We start from the raw sequence: 15,345 nt of genomic DNA on the forward strand, positions 1-15,345 counted from the left end.
CACCCGCAGGTTGGACGAATGTTGGCACCCTGGTAACCCCGCTTTGATGCGCAAAATCCCCAGAGCTCTCCTGTGACCGCTTCCCTGCTTCCAGCTCCAGGAAGGGTTGGGGGTCCTTGCCCGGGGCAGGCGAAACTGCGAGAGCCGCTTCTGCACCCTGCTCACTGACCAAAGTGAATGGGCTAGGCGCCCAGGAGAGATGAGGCCAGCCGCTAGCCTCTCCCCAAACCGCCCTTCATCGAGCTTTGTGCCTCGGGGAGCGGGAAGTCACCAGCTCAGGGAAATGGCACCAGTAGGGCGACGGACAAGAGCAGGGACCCTCCGCGCTTCCCAGGAGTCTTTAGGGAAGTAGAGATGCCTCAAGGGTCGAGGAGCGCCCTCCGGCCTTCTCAAACCCGGAGCATTCCCAGCACACGCAGCCCCTAGAGACACCGGGCTGTGGCCACGGGCCCCGCCGCCAGGCCTGGACGCTTTGTCCCCTGCCCGCCCCAGGATGCTACCGCGCGAGGGTTGGACACCAGGGTTCGTCTGCCCGGGAAGCGCAAGCAGCCGCCGCCGAGCCGCTCAGCTCAGATCCTGGGGTGCAGGTATCCTGTGAGCGAGCTGGAAGTTCCCACAGTTGCAAAGAGGGAGCTAAGTATGTGTTCCAAACTTTCCCCGGTTCCAAACTGAGCGCTTCCATTAAAAGAAGCGGTGTGTGGGGAAAAGCATTCTGGGTATTAGCATGCAAATGAACAGGCCCGGCTTCCAACTTCGCTCGGGATTCCCACCGCTGCGCACCCAGCTCGCGCCCAGCCACGCGCGCCCTGCGGCTTCCGGGCGTGGCGTGGCCTGGCGTGGCGGGAGAACTCAAGTTCGAATCCTATACTTGCACCCTCTGATGTGTATCCTGGTGCTGGTCACTTGAGCCAAAGTCCAGTCGATTTCCTAACTTGCACACATACACCTTAGGCAGCAGCACCTGTCTCAGAGATGATGAGGATCATGACTGCAGAGGCTAATTCTGGGTTCAGTCTCTGCACATTCCACTCTCCTTAAGGCATAGTATATGCCAAACTCCTTTTGGAGAGAATGAAGGAGGCTTGAGGTAGGAAATCTGAACTCTTGAGCCCAAACTGTGCAGGCTAGTACCATAACCATTCAACCAAAGCTTTTGGGAGGCAAATGCTAATTCTTGTGTTCCAGAGTGCTGCAGGAGCAGCCACAAAGAAAAGGGGCAGGGATCTAACTATGAGTGTCCACTGTGCACACACATCTTCCCTTCACGGTAGGTGTGGCTATTCCCATTTACTACTGGAGAAACTGAAAGAAGAGAGTGACTTGTCCAAGACCAAACAGTTAGAGATGGTACCAGGATCCCAGCAGATTAACTTGACTAGCCCTATTCACCTTCAGAACCCCATCAGAGGTTCCTAGGATGTCATAACTTGCTATATTCCAGGGGTTCACCCTGTGAAGATAAACTCACAGAATGCTTTCCGAATATTCATCCACAGTACCCTGAGGAAAATGGAGAACACACATCAGCCCTATGTGTGTTCAAGGAGCCTGAATGTCCAGAATCTTTAGTGATCAAAAAAGGTCCAGATCTCAGTTCTGACCCCAACCCAGAGCTTTATCCTCAATGTCATTTGACAATTGTAATTGTGCAATGACTGGCCTATGCTGACCTGTCAATTTCATTCATAACTCTTTTTTCCATCCTATTCATCCTTTGGGCTCTCAAGGAATCCATTATGTAACTTCAGGCTTCAAGGCATGCATGCAGAATACACATCTCTTTTTTTTTTTAAGGTGAAATTCACATCACATATATTATGTGAATTTATATGTTAGGTAATTCAGCTAGACAAAGTGGTACATACCCTGTAATCCCAGCAATTTGGGAAGCTGAGGCAGGAGGATTGCAAGTTTGAGCCTGGGCTGGGCAACTTAGCAAGACCCTGTCTCACAATCAATTTAAAAAGGGTGCTCAGTGGTAGAGTGCCCCTGGGTTAAATCCCCAGTCTGTCCATCTGTCTGTCCCTCCCACTCTCTCTTTCTCCTCTGTCTCTTGCTCACACACACATAGAATATAATTCACTAGCTGGGTGTAAAGGCACAGGCCTGTAATCTCAGCAGCTCCAGAGCCTTCGGCAGGAGGATCAAACCCTACCTCAGCAGTTTAGCAAGATCCTAAACAGCTTAGAAAGACCCTGTCTCTAAATAAAATATAAAAAGGGCTGGGGATGTGGCTCAGTGGTTAAGCACCTCTGGGTTCAATCCCCAGTACCTAAAATAGAAAATTCTATATCCATTAAAAAGTCATTCTTTATTCCCCTCTTCCCCAAAATCCTGACAACCACCAATCAGTTTTCTGTCTCTATGAATTTATCTACTTGGAATATTTTATATAAATATAAATGGAGTTATACAACATATGTGATCTTTGGGTCTGGCTTCTTTCCTTCCTCCCTCCCTCCCTCCCAGGGGCACATTACCCAAGTTACTAAACTACATCTCCAGTCCTCTTAATCTTGAGACAGGGTCTCACTAAGTTGCTGAAGTTAGCCTTGAACTTGAGATACACTTACCTGAGCCTTCTGAGTCACTGGGATTATAGGTGTGAGCCACTGTGCTTGGAAAAAATCAGATTTCTTTCTATTAATATAATGTTTTTTGAGACTCATTCATCTTGTAACATGTATCAATACTTCATTCCTTTTTATGATGAGTGGTATTTCATTGTGTGCATCTTTGTCTGTTCACTTACTGATGGTAGTTTAGCTATTATGAAGAGTGCTTCTAGGAACAGTTATGCACAGTATTTGTTTAAGCAACAATGTCCATTTCTCCGGGGTATATATCCAGAAGTGGATTGCTACGTCATATAATACTGCTTAACATTTTGTGGAACCACCAAATGTTTGCCAGGGTGGCCACACCATTTATGCTCCTACAATGCAGGGTTTTTTAATAAGTAATTTTAGAGTGATCAAACCTCCCATTTTATGAATGAGCATGCTGAGACCCAGAGATGTTAAGTAACTCATCCAAGGTCACTCAGCTGGTTCTGGAATAAAATCAAATTTTCCTAAGTTCCTGGAATTTCAATACTAAAAGCCCCCATTCCCCAACTCCTTTGAAAGACTTGTACAATCTAAATGAGTATTCATTGATTAATTTGACAAACCTTTTCAGTAAAGTACTGAGTTAATCATATTTATGAAGCCCTTTTCCTCTCAACATCTGTTGAAAAAGCCCACTGCCATATTCCCAATTTCTAGGCCACACCTTGAAAACATGCAGAGCTCACAATCCCTGAATCTGCCTCCTGCTGCTGGCCTGTCGGACCTTCTTCTGTTGCCATGGAAACCACACACCTCAGTTTTGGCTGCACACCAGCTGGATAGCAAACTAAGAGCATCCTTGTCTCCCAGGCTAAGCGGAGCTGTCAAGGTCATTCATTCACTACACTGGTATTGATTGAGCACCTACTAAGCACCACATAAAGATAAACATATAAATATTTGCCTATCTGCAACTAAAAAACATTTAAAAAATGCTGTCATGGAGCTGAGGTTGTAGCTCAGTGGTAAAGGGTCCCTGGGTTTAATATCCCTAACCCCCTTTTTTTTTTCTTTTGAAGATGTGTATAAGAGACAGGTGTTGATCAGTGGTATAGTACATGCTTAGCATGTGAAAGGTCCTGGGTTCAATCTCTGCACAGGGTAGTGGGAGTGGAAGAATGAAAAGAAAAAAGAGAAAGAAAAAAAACNTTCACTACACTTGGTATTGATTGAGCACCTACTAAGCACCAAGCATTTTTTTCCTTTTTTTTTTTTTTAAGATGCTAGGAATACAACAGTGAACAAGTTAGACCATAGTCCCTACCCTCAAGGATCCCAAATTCTAGAGGAGGAGACAGATAAAAACAACAACAACAAAAGGTTTTTCCTGGCTCCCCTCCCCAGTTCAAATTCTCCCATCTTTCCCAGACCTGATCAAGCTGGCTTCCCCTGGACCATCATCATCTCCAGAAACCCAGATCAAAGTGACACCACTCAGCTCTCACAAGGTTTGCTCTCTTTCTTTTCCTGATTGGAAAAGTGATGTGTGGATTGTAGAAAATATATGAAAACACCAAAAAGAAAAAATAAAGTTCTATAACTTACGAAGTACAGTGATGCACACCTGTAATCCCAGATACTCAGGAAGCTCAGGCAGGAGGATAGCAAGTTCAAAATCAGCCTGGGCAACTTAATGAGACTCTCTCTCTCAAAATAAAAAATAAATAGGGTTGGTGACATAGCTTAGTGGCAGAGCAACCCTGTATTCAATCCCCAGCACAACAAAAAAAGGAAAGAAAGAATCTATAATTTCACCACCAAGAGTTAAGTGCTACCAACATTTCTTTTTGGTCCTTTTCTCATTATACATATAATATTTTTCTTTTTCTTTATTTATTTTTTCTTTCATAAGAGATGGAATCTCTCTGTGTTGCCCAAACTGAACTCTAATTTGCAATCCTCCTGCCTCGGTCTCCCAAGTACCAGGAGTTACAGTCATTTGCCATTACACCCAGCTGCTGCTGCTTCTTCTCCTCTTCCTTTTGGAACATTATTGGGTCCTGTTTTATATGCTACTATATAATCTTGTCTAATAAAAATGTATTTCCTTTCAGCACATTTTGAAGTCCCCCCCCCATAAGGCAAGAACAAGGTGTTGTCAATACTAGCAAACATTGCTGAGCACTAACTGGGCCAGCCACAATGCTGACTGAGAGTGCTCCTTGTACCATGTGAGTTACCCATTCTGATAATTCCCATTTTACAGATGAGAAAACTGAGGAATGGCCAGAGGAGAAAGGGAAACCCAAAGCATGCAGCAAGGTGAGCTGCGTTGGAAACTCTGCCTTCACATGAGGCTTTCCCCAAACACCCAGGCGTCCATGCTTTGTTGAGGACCTAACCGGAGGAGGTAAGGGAGGGAAGCCTAGGAACTAGTAGTCCTAGTTTCTGCCAGGCAACAAGAAACCACCCTACTTACCTTATCAGGCTTGCTTAGAAGGCAGATGAGACCAGCCCATTTCCTTCACTCTCTGCAATGCTGCACAATTGACTCCCTAATAACAATAGCAATAAGGTGCTGAACAAGCACAGGACATTAAGTAGGAACAGAGCTCAGCGTTTGCAACAAGAGAGACATAAGTTGAAGTTCCAGCTTTGCCACTTTTGGACAGTGTAGTTCTGAATGAGAGATACCAGGAATTCGTTTAGTCCCCATACCCTTTCTCTGAAAGCAGGATCATTGCTCCCTTTTTATAATTTTTCTTTTCTTCCTCCCTCCTCCCCTTTTTTTAGATGGAGGTCTCTCACAGTGTTGCCTCAACTCCTGGGCTCAAGCTATTTTTCTGCCTGTCTCTAGAGTGCTGGGATGACAGGAACTTGCCACCAGGCCTGGCACTGCTCCTTTTTATAAGTGAGGTAACTACTAGGTCAGGTGGTTCATCCAAGCTTGCAACAATAGAGGGTGAAATCTAAATAGAGCTCAGACCTCCCTGACTAAAACAGTCAGGCTCTTTCCACTGAACCCTAGGCCTCTTTTTCTCCTCTTCGACAATTATAACTAGGAAGAGTGGGCCCTGGAGGCCAGCTCCTTGGGCTCCATCAAAGATCCTGCAGGAGTTCCTATCTCCCACCCTGCCTCCACCCATCTGTGCTGTGGTCTTCTGGGCTTAACAGGGACGCTATGGCCTGTGGTTTATAAACAGCCATGTTTCCTGACTCTTTGTCACTCTCAATTAAGAACAAAGAAGAAAAAAAAATATTCATGTGCAACTATTTTATTTTATTTTATTTTATTTTTTGGCAGGGGTGGGTACAAGATATTAAACCCAGGGACCCTTTACCACTGAGTTATATCCCTAACCCCCTTTTTTTTTTCTTTTGAAACAGGTTTTCTGCTAAGTTGTTGAGGCTGGCCTCGAACTTCAGAAGCTCCTGCCTCAGTCTTGAGTTGCTGGTATTATAGGTGCCAGCCACCACATCTGGCACAACTATTTTATATTTTCTATACTTTTTGAGAGTTTTTTTTCTTTCTCTTTTTTCTTTTCATTCTTCCACTCCCACTACCCTGTGCAGAGATTGAACCCAGGACCTTTCACATGCTAAGCATGTACTATACCACTGATCAACACACCCCGCCCCAGGATTTTCTTTTTTGTTCCTAGTTAACTGAAGGCAAAAGTCAAGGGGGCAGAAAACAAGGTAAATGATAAACCATGGCCTGCCTCTCTATGTCTCTGTCTCTCTCTCTCACACACACTAGGAAAGGCAAATTGCCAACTAAAAAAAAAAAAAAAAATACTGGCTACATATTACAGAGAAAGAATTAATATCCTTAAAGTGAAAATAAAGCCGGCAGCAGTGGTCCACGCCTATAATCCCAGCCACTCCTGGGAGGCTGTGGCAGAAGATTCACCAGTTCAAATCCAGCTTCAGCAATTTAGTAAGGCTCTAAATAAGTTAGCAAGAACCTGCCTCAGAAATAAATAAATAAATAGGGCTAGAGTTGTGGCTCAATGGTTAAGCTCCCCTGGGTGCAATCCCAATACCAAAAAATAAATAAATAATGATAAAAATTAGCCAGAGCCGGATGCAGTGGCACACACCTGTGATCCCAGTGACTCAGGGGGCTGAGACAGGAGGATCAGGAGTTCAAAGCCAGTTTCAGCAAAAGCGAGGCACTAAGCAACTCAATGAGACCCTGAGTCTAAACAAAATACAAAATAGCATTGGGGAGGTGGATCAGTGGTTGAGTACCCCTAAATTCAATCTCCAATACCCCCCCCCAAAAAAAAAATAGGCTGGGAATGTGACTCAGTGATTGAGTGCCCCTGAGTTCAATCCCTAGTATCAATAAATAAATAAATAAAATTAGGGGTCTGGGGTTGTAGCTCAGTGTAGCACTTGCCTAGCAAGTGTGAGGCACTAGTTTTGATCCTTAGAATCACATAAAAATAAATAAATAAAATAAAAGTATTTTTTTAAAGTGAATAATGATAATAATAATTTTAAAATAAAGTAAAAAGAGTTCTTTTTTCCTTTTTTGTTTAACTTTTTTATCATGACAGCATTTTTTAAATGTTTTTTAGTTGCAGATAGGCAAATATTTATATGTTTATCTTTATGTGGTGCTTAGGATAGAACCCAGGGCCTCACACATGCTACGTGGGCATTCTACCACTGAGCTACAACCTCAGCTCCATGACAGCATTTTTTTTTTTAACTGTGGATAGAACCCAGGGGTGCCTTACCACTGAGCTACAATCCCAGTCCTTTTTCTCTGTTATTTTTTTAATTAAATTTATTTATTTATTCTAATTTGTTATACATGACAGCAGAATGCATTTCAATTCATAGTACATATATAGAGCACAATTTTTCACATCTCTGATTGCACACAAAGTAGAGTCATACCATTCGTATCTTCATACATATACTTAGGGTAATAGTGTCCATCTAATTCCATCATCTTTCCTACCCCCTATCCCCTCCATTCCCCTCCCTCCTCTTTGTCCTATCTAATGTTCCTCTATTCCTCCCATGCTTGTGCTCTGCCTCTCACACCCATTATGGATCAGCATCTACATATCAGAGAAAACATTCAGCCTTTGGTTTTTTGGGATTTGCTTAATTCACTTAGCATGATATTCTCCAACTCCACCCATTTACCTGCAAAAGCCATGATTTTCTCTTTTAATGCTGAGTAATATTCCATTGTGTATATATACCACATTTTCTTTATCCACTCATCTATTGAAGGTCATCTAGGTTGGTTCCACAATTTAGCTGTTGTGAATTGTGCTGCTATAAACACTGATGTGGCTGCATCACTGTAGTATGCTATTTTTAAGTCCTTTGGATATAAACTGAGGAGTGGGATAGCTGAGTCAAATGGTGGTTCCATTTCAGATTTTCCAAGGAATCTCCATACTGCTTTCCAGATTGGTTGCACCAATTTGAAGTACCACCAGTAATATATGAGTGTGCCTTTTCCCCCATATCCTTGCCAACACTTATTGTTGTTTGTATTCTTAATAGCTGCCATTCTGAATGGAGTGAGATGAAATCTTAGAGTAGTTTTATTTGCATTTCTCTAATTGCTAGAGATGTAGAACATGTTTTCATATATTTGTTGATTGGTTGTGTATCATCTTCTAAGAAGGTCTGTTCATTTCCTTGGCCCATTTATTGATTAGGTTATTGGGGTTTTTTTGGTGTTAAGTTTTTTGAGTTCTTTATATATCCTACAGATAAGTGCTCTCTCTGATATGTGTGTGGTAAAAATTTGCTTCCATTCTGTAAGCTGTCTCTTCACCTCACTGATTGTTTCCTTTGCTGAGAAGAAGCTTTTCAGTTTGAATCCATTCCATTTATTGATTCTTGATTTTGTTTCTTTTACTTTAGAAGTCTTGTTAAGGAAGTCAGGCCTAATCCGACATGATGAAGATTTGGGCCTACTCTTTTTTCTATTAGGTGCAGGGTCTCTGATCTAATTCCTGGGTCCTTGTTCGACTTTGAGTTAAGTTTTGTGCATGGTGAGAGATAGAGGCTTAATTTCATTTTGCTGCATATGAATTTCCAGTTTGTTGAAGAGGTTATCTTTTCTCCAATATATGTTTTTGGCACCTTTGTCTAGTATGAGATAACTGTATTTATTTCGGTTTGTCTCTGTGTCCTCTGTTCTGTACCATTGATCTACAAGTCTGTTTTGGTGCCAATACCATGAGATTTTATGACTATTGCTCTGTAGTATAGTTTAAGGTCTGGTATAGTGATACCACCTGCTTCATTCTTCTTGCTAAGGATTGCTTTGGCTATTCTGGATCTCTTATTTTTCCAGATGAATTTCATAATTGCTTTTTTCTATTTCTAGAGGAGTGTCATTGGAATTTTTATTGGAATTGTATTAAATCTGTATAATGCTTTTGGTAGTATGGTCATTTGGACAATACTAATTCTGCCTATCCAAAAACAAGGGAGATCTTTCCATCTTCTAAGGTCTTCTTTAATTTCTTTCTTTAGTGTTCTGTAGTTTTCTTTGGTAGAGGTCTTTCACCTCTTTCATTAATTTGATTCCCAAGTATTTTATTTTTCATTCAGGCTATTGTAAATGGGGTAGTTTTCCTTTCAGACGATTTGTCACTGATGTACAGAAATGCCTTTGATCTATCGGTGTTGATTTTATATCCTGCTACTTTGCTGAATTCATTTATTAGTTCTAGAAGTTTTCTGGTGGAATTTTTTTGGATCCTCTAGATATAGAATCATGTCATTGGCAAATGGTGATAGTTTGATTTCTTCTTTTCTATTCATATCCCTTTAATTTATTTTGTCTGTCTATTGCTGTGGCTAGAGTTTCTTAAAATAAAATAAAAATAAAATTAGTTAGGCCAGGTGTGGTGGCCATGATTATATTTCTTGTAACTCAGATGGCTGAGGTAGGAGGATTGCAGGTTGCAGGTCAACCTCACGAACATAGCAAGACTCTCTGGGAAGAAAAAAAAGAAAGAAAGAAAAGAAAAGTGCTGGGTGTGGTGGCACATGCCTGTAATGCCAGCTTGGGGGTGCTGAGACAGGAGAGTTGCGAGTTCAAAGCCAGCCTCACCAAAGTGAGGCGCTAAGCAACTCAGTGAGACTCTCTCTAAATAAAATATAAAATAGGGCTGGAATGTGGCTCAGTGGTCAAGTACCCCTGAGTTCAATCCCCCGTACCAAAAAAAAAAGAAGACAAAGAAGAAGAAAGAAAGAAATGGAGGCTGGGGCTATAGCTCAGTGGTAGAGAGCTTGCCTAGCATGTGTGAGGTCCTGGGTTCAATCCTCAGCACCACATAAAAATAAATAAATAAAATAAAGCTTGTGTCCAACTACAATTCAAAAATAAATATTTTTTTAAAAAAATAAACAAATAAAATAAAGGCAGTCTGTCCATCTACAACTACAATTTTTTTTTTAAATGAGGTGTGGGGATAGGAACTCAATCGGTTTTATTCTCCAATACAATAAATAAATAATGAAAAAAATATTTAAAAGAATGTTCCATTGCACAACACTGTGAATACATTAAATGCCACTGAATCATATTTTTTTTAAATTTTTATTTTTTGTGGTGCTAGAGATTGAACCCAGGGCCTTGTGCATGCAAGGCAAGGCAAGCATAATACCAACTGAGCTACCTCATATGTTTTTTTTTTTTTAATTGTTTTGTAGTTGTAGATGGACAGAATGCCTTTATTTTATTTGTTTATTTTTATATGGTACTAAGGATCGAACCTAGTGCCTCATACATGCTAGGCAAATGCTCTGCCACTAAGCTACAGTCCAAGCCCCTTAATCATGTGTTTTTACAAGGTGACTTTTATATGAATTTTATCCCAATTTAGAAAAAGAATACTTCAAGAAAAAATAAATGGGCAAGAGACACGAGTAATGGGGATAGGAAAGATAGTAGAATGAATCAGACATTATTACTCTATGTGCATTACACTGGTGGTGTAATTCTATATCATGTACAACCAGAAGAATGAGAAGTTGTACTCCATTTTATTATGTCAAAATGCATCCTACTGTCATGTATAACTAATTGGAACAAATAAAAACAAAAGACACACACAAGTAGGCAACTCATAACAGAGGAAATACAAAAACAAAATACTCTTTCAAGCTTATAAATTGATCCCTGTTTGAATGCATTCCTCAGAGAGGCTGCCCCACGTATTCTAAATAATGAATTCTTTTTGTTAAAGTTGCCAATAGTACCTTATTATCTCTCTCCTTTCAGAACATCTCCAACTTCACTATTAGTTTTGAGGGTTTTTTTTTTTTTTTTTTTTTTGGTACCAGGAATTGAACTCAGGGATACTCAACCCCTGAGCCACACCCCCAGCCCTTTTTAGACACAGGGTCTCATTGAGTTGTTTAGTGCCTTGCTTTTGCTGAGGCTGGCTTTGAACTTTCAATACTGCCTCAGCCTCTTGAGCTGCTAGAATTACAGGTGTGTGCCACCACGCCCGGCTTTTTACCATTTTTGTTGTTGTTTTTTAAGGGATAATTTGAGAAAATTAATAAAAACAAAAGGAAAGGAAAAAAAATATATATATATATATATGTATATCTCCATAGCCCAACCACAGAAACAGAAAAACTAAAATGTTCGTTCAATTTCATCCAAACATTTTTCCAATTTTAATGCATAACTTTCAAATTTATAATTCTAATGAACATATACAACTTTATCTTGTTTCCTCTCCCTCCCCACGCTGGGGAGCAAACTCAGGGGCCCCCATGCAAGCAAGTGAAGTAGGAAATGCTTTACCACTAAGCCACATCCCCAGCCCAGTTTATCTTGCTTAAATCCTACTTAAATGAGCCAATGTGTCATGAACATATTGCAGCGTTAACACTGGAACTGCAGGTAGATGTGTTTGTGGGACATGTTCTTTTCACCTTAAATATTTTGTTATAGTTTGGCACAGGGGATTTACCACTGAGCTACATCCCTAGCCCTTTTTATTTTTTTATATTGAGACAAGGTTTCACTAAGTTGCTTAAGGCCTTGCTAAGTGGGTGAGTCTGGCCTTGAACTTGTGATCCTCCCACCTCAGCTCCAGAGTCACTGGGATCACAGCCTCAGGCATGCACCATTATGCCAAGCTGTATGTCTTAATCTTAATCCTCAAATTTATTTTAGTGTTATCTGGAGGTTGAGGACCTTTGAAAAGTATTAAAATTAATGAGATGATGAAGGTTAGACCCCCATGATGGACTTATTAGGTTTTTGTTTTGGTTTGGTTTTGGTATAGGGGATTTAGCCCAGGGCACTTAACCACGAGTCACATCCCTATCCCTATTTATTTATTTATTTTAAAGAGAGAGAGAGAGAGAATTTTTTTAATATTTATATTTATTTTTTAGTTTTCGGTGGACACAACATCTTTATTTTAAAGATGTTTTATTTATGTGGTGCTGAGGATCGAACCCAGTGCCCCGCGCATGCCAGGCGAGCCCGTTACCGCTTGAACCACATCCCCAGCCCTATTTATTATTTTGAGACAGGTTCTCACTAAGTTTTTTAAGGCATCACTAAGTTGCCGAGGTTGGCCTCAAACTTGAGATCCTCCTGCCTCAGACTCACAAATTGCCGAGATCACCAGTGTGTTCTACCACACTGGGTTCAGGGCAGGCTTTCTGTGGGAAACCACAGTCAAATTCTGGGTGGTAAAGAACAAAGATTCCAGCATATTTCTTTTCTGGCAGCTAGAACTACATGGGCAAGAATATAGTCTATTCCAATGTCTGGTGATTCTTTTTATTTTTTTTAATTATTATTTTTTAGTTGTTGATAGACCTTTATTTCATTTATTTATATGCAGTGCTGAGAATCAAACCCAGTGCCTCACACATGCTAAACAAGTGCTCTACCACTGAGCTACAACCCCAGCCCTGTCTGGTGATTCTTAAACTTCTGGGGTAAGGGTGAAGAGAAAGAGGTGGTAGGTTACATGCAATTGTGAGGCACCAATCCAATAGAAACTGCTATTTTATTCTATGTGAGATTCCAGGCCTTCAATAGGTTCTTGAGCTTTACATCAAGCACAAGAATTTCTGATTTTCTGGTTCATGGCTTATTCTCTGAAAGAAAAATAGAACTGGGAGCTGAGACTTGGGAGCAATCTGGGGTCTCTCTAGTCTTTGTGATTCTAGTTTTAGTCCTTTTCTCACTCTTGATTCTGCTGCTTTATCTGTAGAACAAGGGAGTTGACCTGCATCAGGCCTCCCAGAGTCCTGTGCCTCAGGGGGCAGGGGTTTATGGGCATATAGGGACTCCAGGACTGTAGAAGGCAGCATAGCAAAGGGGCTGTCAGAGTCCAGCCAATCATGGAAATGGTGGTTTCCATGTGTTGTCATGTCTTTTGAGAATATAGAAATCTGGGAATCTCCCATTTTTAAATGTTTGGCAACTAGTTCAAATTTTTCAGTAAACATTGTGGAAGCCAAAGGAAACAAGCCAGTGAACTGGAGTTTATCATCCCTGGAATGGCTATTCTCAGAGGCATCCTCTGACTCCATTTGCCATTTTAAATGCCTGGAAATTGCTCCCCAGATTCCCCAGGTGGGTCCTTCTCTGTGGCTCAAATGTACTGTCTGACCTCGGGTGGCAGGATCAGATGCTTTGAGCCTGCAAGTCACACCCCTTCACAGGAATGTTCTGAGATGAGGCGTGAACCTCAGTATAAGTCCTCTGGATAGCCTCCAAGGACTCAGAACTTTTTTTTAGAAATTCCTAGAAGATCCCAAACATTGGCAGGCTCATTTGATCTACCAGACCCAGGATGGCCAAAAAATAAACTGCAATGAATCAGAAGTTGGATTCATAGGAAGGAATCCTAGACCAAGCCTTAGGTATCATCTAATTTAGTTCCTGCATTTTACAGATTCAGATTAAGAAGTCATCTGCCCTAAATCCAGGAGGACTCAGATTCCTTCAAAAAGATCAGTGGTACCTGGTGTGGTGGCACACAACTGTAATTCCAGCAGCTCAGGAGGCTGAGACAGGAGGATCACGAGTTGAAAGCCCTCCTCAGCAATGGCAAAGCGCTAAGTAATTCAGTGAGACACTGTCTCTAAATAAAATACAAAATAGGACTGGGGATGTGGATGTGGATCAGTGGTTCAGTGCCCCTGAGTTCAATCCCCTCTACCCACCCCACCAAAAATAAAAATAAAAATACCTTAGTTAGTCTTACCTTGGTGTCCTCAGTCTTAAAGGCAGACAAAATGTTAGGTAAATTTAGAACTAATCAACCTTATATTATCAGTCTTTAGATGAACACTCCTTAAATGATTAAATGCCTTCATACAGAACTGAGCAGAAGTCTGAAGACAGATACAAAATGAAGGCAGAGATGTCAAGCTTTATCCTGCTTTCAGTTCCATTTGGGGCATCTGTAGGCCCAAATGAAAAGTCAGTGCTTTTAGCAAAAGCCGCTTCTATTACTCTGTTATGTCATTACGGCAGTTGATTCACATGATCAGAAAGGCTGAAAAGTTCTATGACAGCCCATCTGAAAGCTCAAGACGCTGGGATGCCAGTATCATGGCTCATTTCAAGTCCAAAGGCCTCAACATCAGGGAAGAAGATGGCATAATAATCAATCTGAGGCCAAAGGCCAGAAAACACAGAGGTAGGAGGTGTCACTGATGTAAGACATGGAGTAGTTCTAATGTACGAGGGCAGGGGTGGAACAGTATGCCCAGCTGCAGGAGAGGGGACATCATCCTTTCTCTGCCTTTTTTGTTCTATGCAGACCCCAAGCCAAGAGGATGGTACCCACACATAATGAGGGCAGATCTTTCCCACTCAGACTCACCTGCCAATCTGCTCTGGAAATATCCTCACAGACAAAAAATAATGCTTTACCATCACTCAGAGTATTCATGAATGCAATCGAGTTGACATCTAAAATTATGCTGGGCATGGTGGCACAGGCCTGTAATCCCAGCTAATTGGGAGGCTAAGACAAGAGGAATGCAAGCTTGAGGCCAGCCTCAGGAATTTAGTGAGAGCCTGTCTCAAGGTAAAAAATAAAAAGGGTTGGGATGTGGCTCAGTGATAGAGTGTCCCTGGGTTCTATCCCTAGTACAGCAAAAAAATAACTAAATAAATAAATAATCACAATTTTGTTAATGTGCCACCAAAAAAGTTTTAACTGATTCCTAGGTGTTTTAGTAGGTTTTTCTGCTGCTGTAACAAAATACCACAGACTAAGTAAATTATAAACAGTAGAAGTTTATTTGGCTCACAGTTCTGGAGACTAGGAAGTAGAAAATAAAGGGGACACATCTGTTAAAGACCTCTGTGCATATCCATAACACAGCAGAAGGGAAACTGAGCATAGGTGAGATAGAGAGGACAGGGATGAGCAAGAAACACACACTCAAGAGAGCTCACTTTTATTTTTATCTTTTTATTTTATTTTTTATTTTTAGTAGTAGATAGTTACAATACCTTTATTTTTAAATTTATTTTTATATAGTGCTGAGGATTGAGCCCAGTGCTTCACTCGTGCTAAGCAAGCACTCTACCACCGAGTCACAACAAAAGCCCCTTATTTTTATTTTTTTATTGCAGTACTGGGGATTGAACCCTGGGGTGCTCTACCAGTGAGCTACATCCCCAGCCCTTTTTATTTTCTTTTAAAATTTGAGGTAGGTTCTTGCTATATTGCCCAGGCTTGCCCAGAACTTAGGTTTCTCCTGCCTCAGCCTCCAGAGTTGAGTCACTGAAATTACAGGCTTGTAC

Source organism: Marmota marmota, unplaced genomic scaffold (genome assembly GCF_001458135.2).
Source record: "Marmota marmota marmota unplaced genomic scaffold, marMar, whole genome shotgun sequence".
NCBI lineage: Eukaryota > Metazoa > Chordata > Mammalia > Rodentia > Sciuridae > Marmota > Marmota marmota.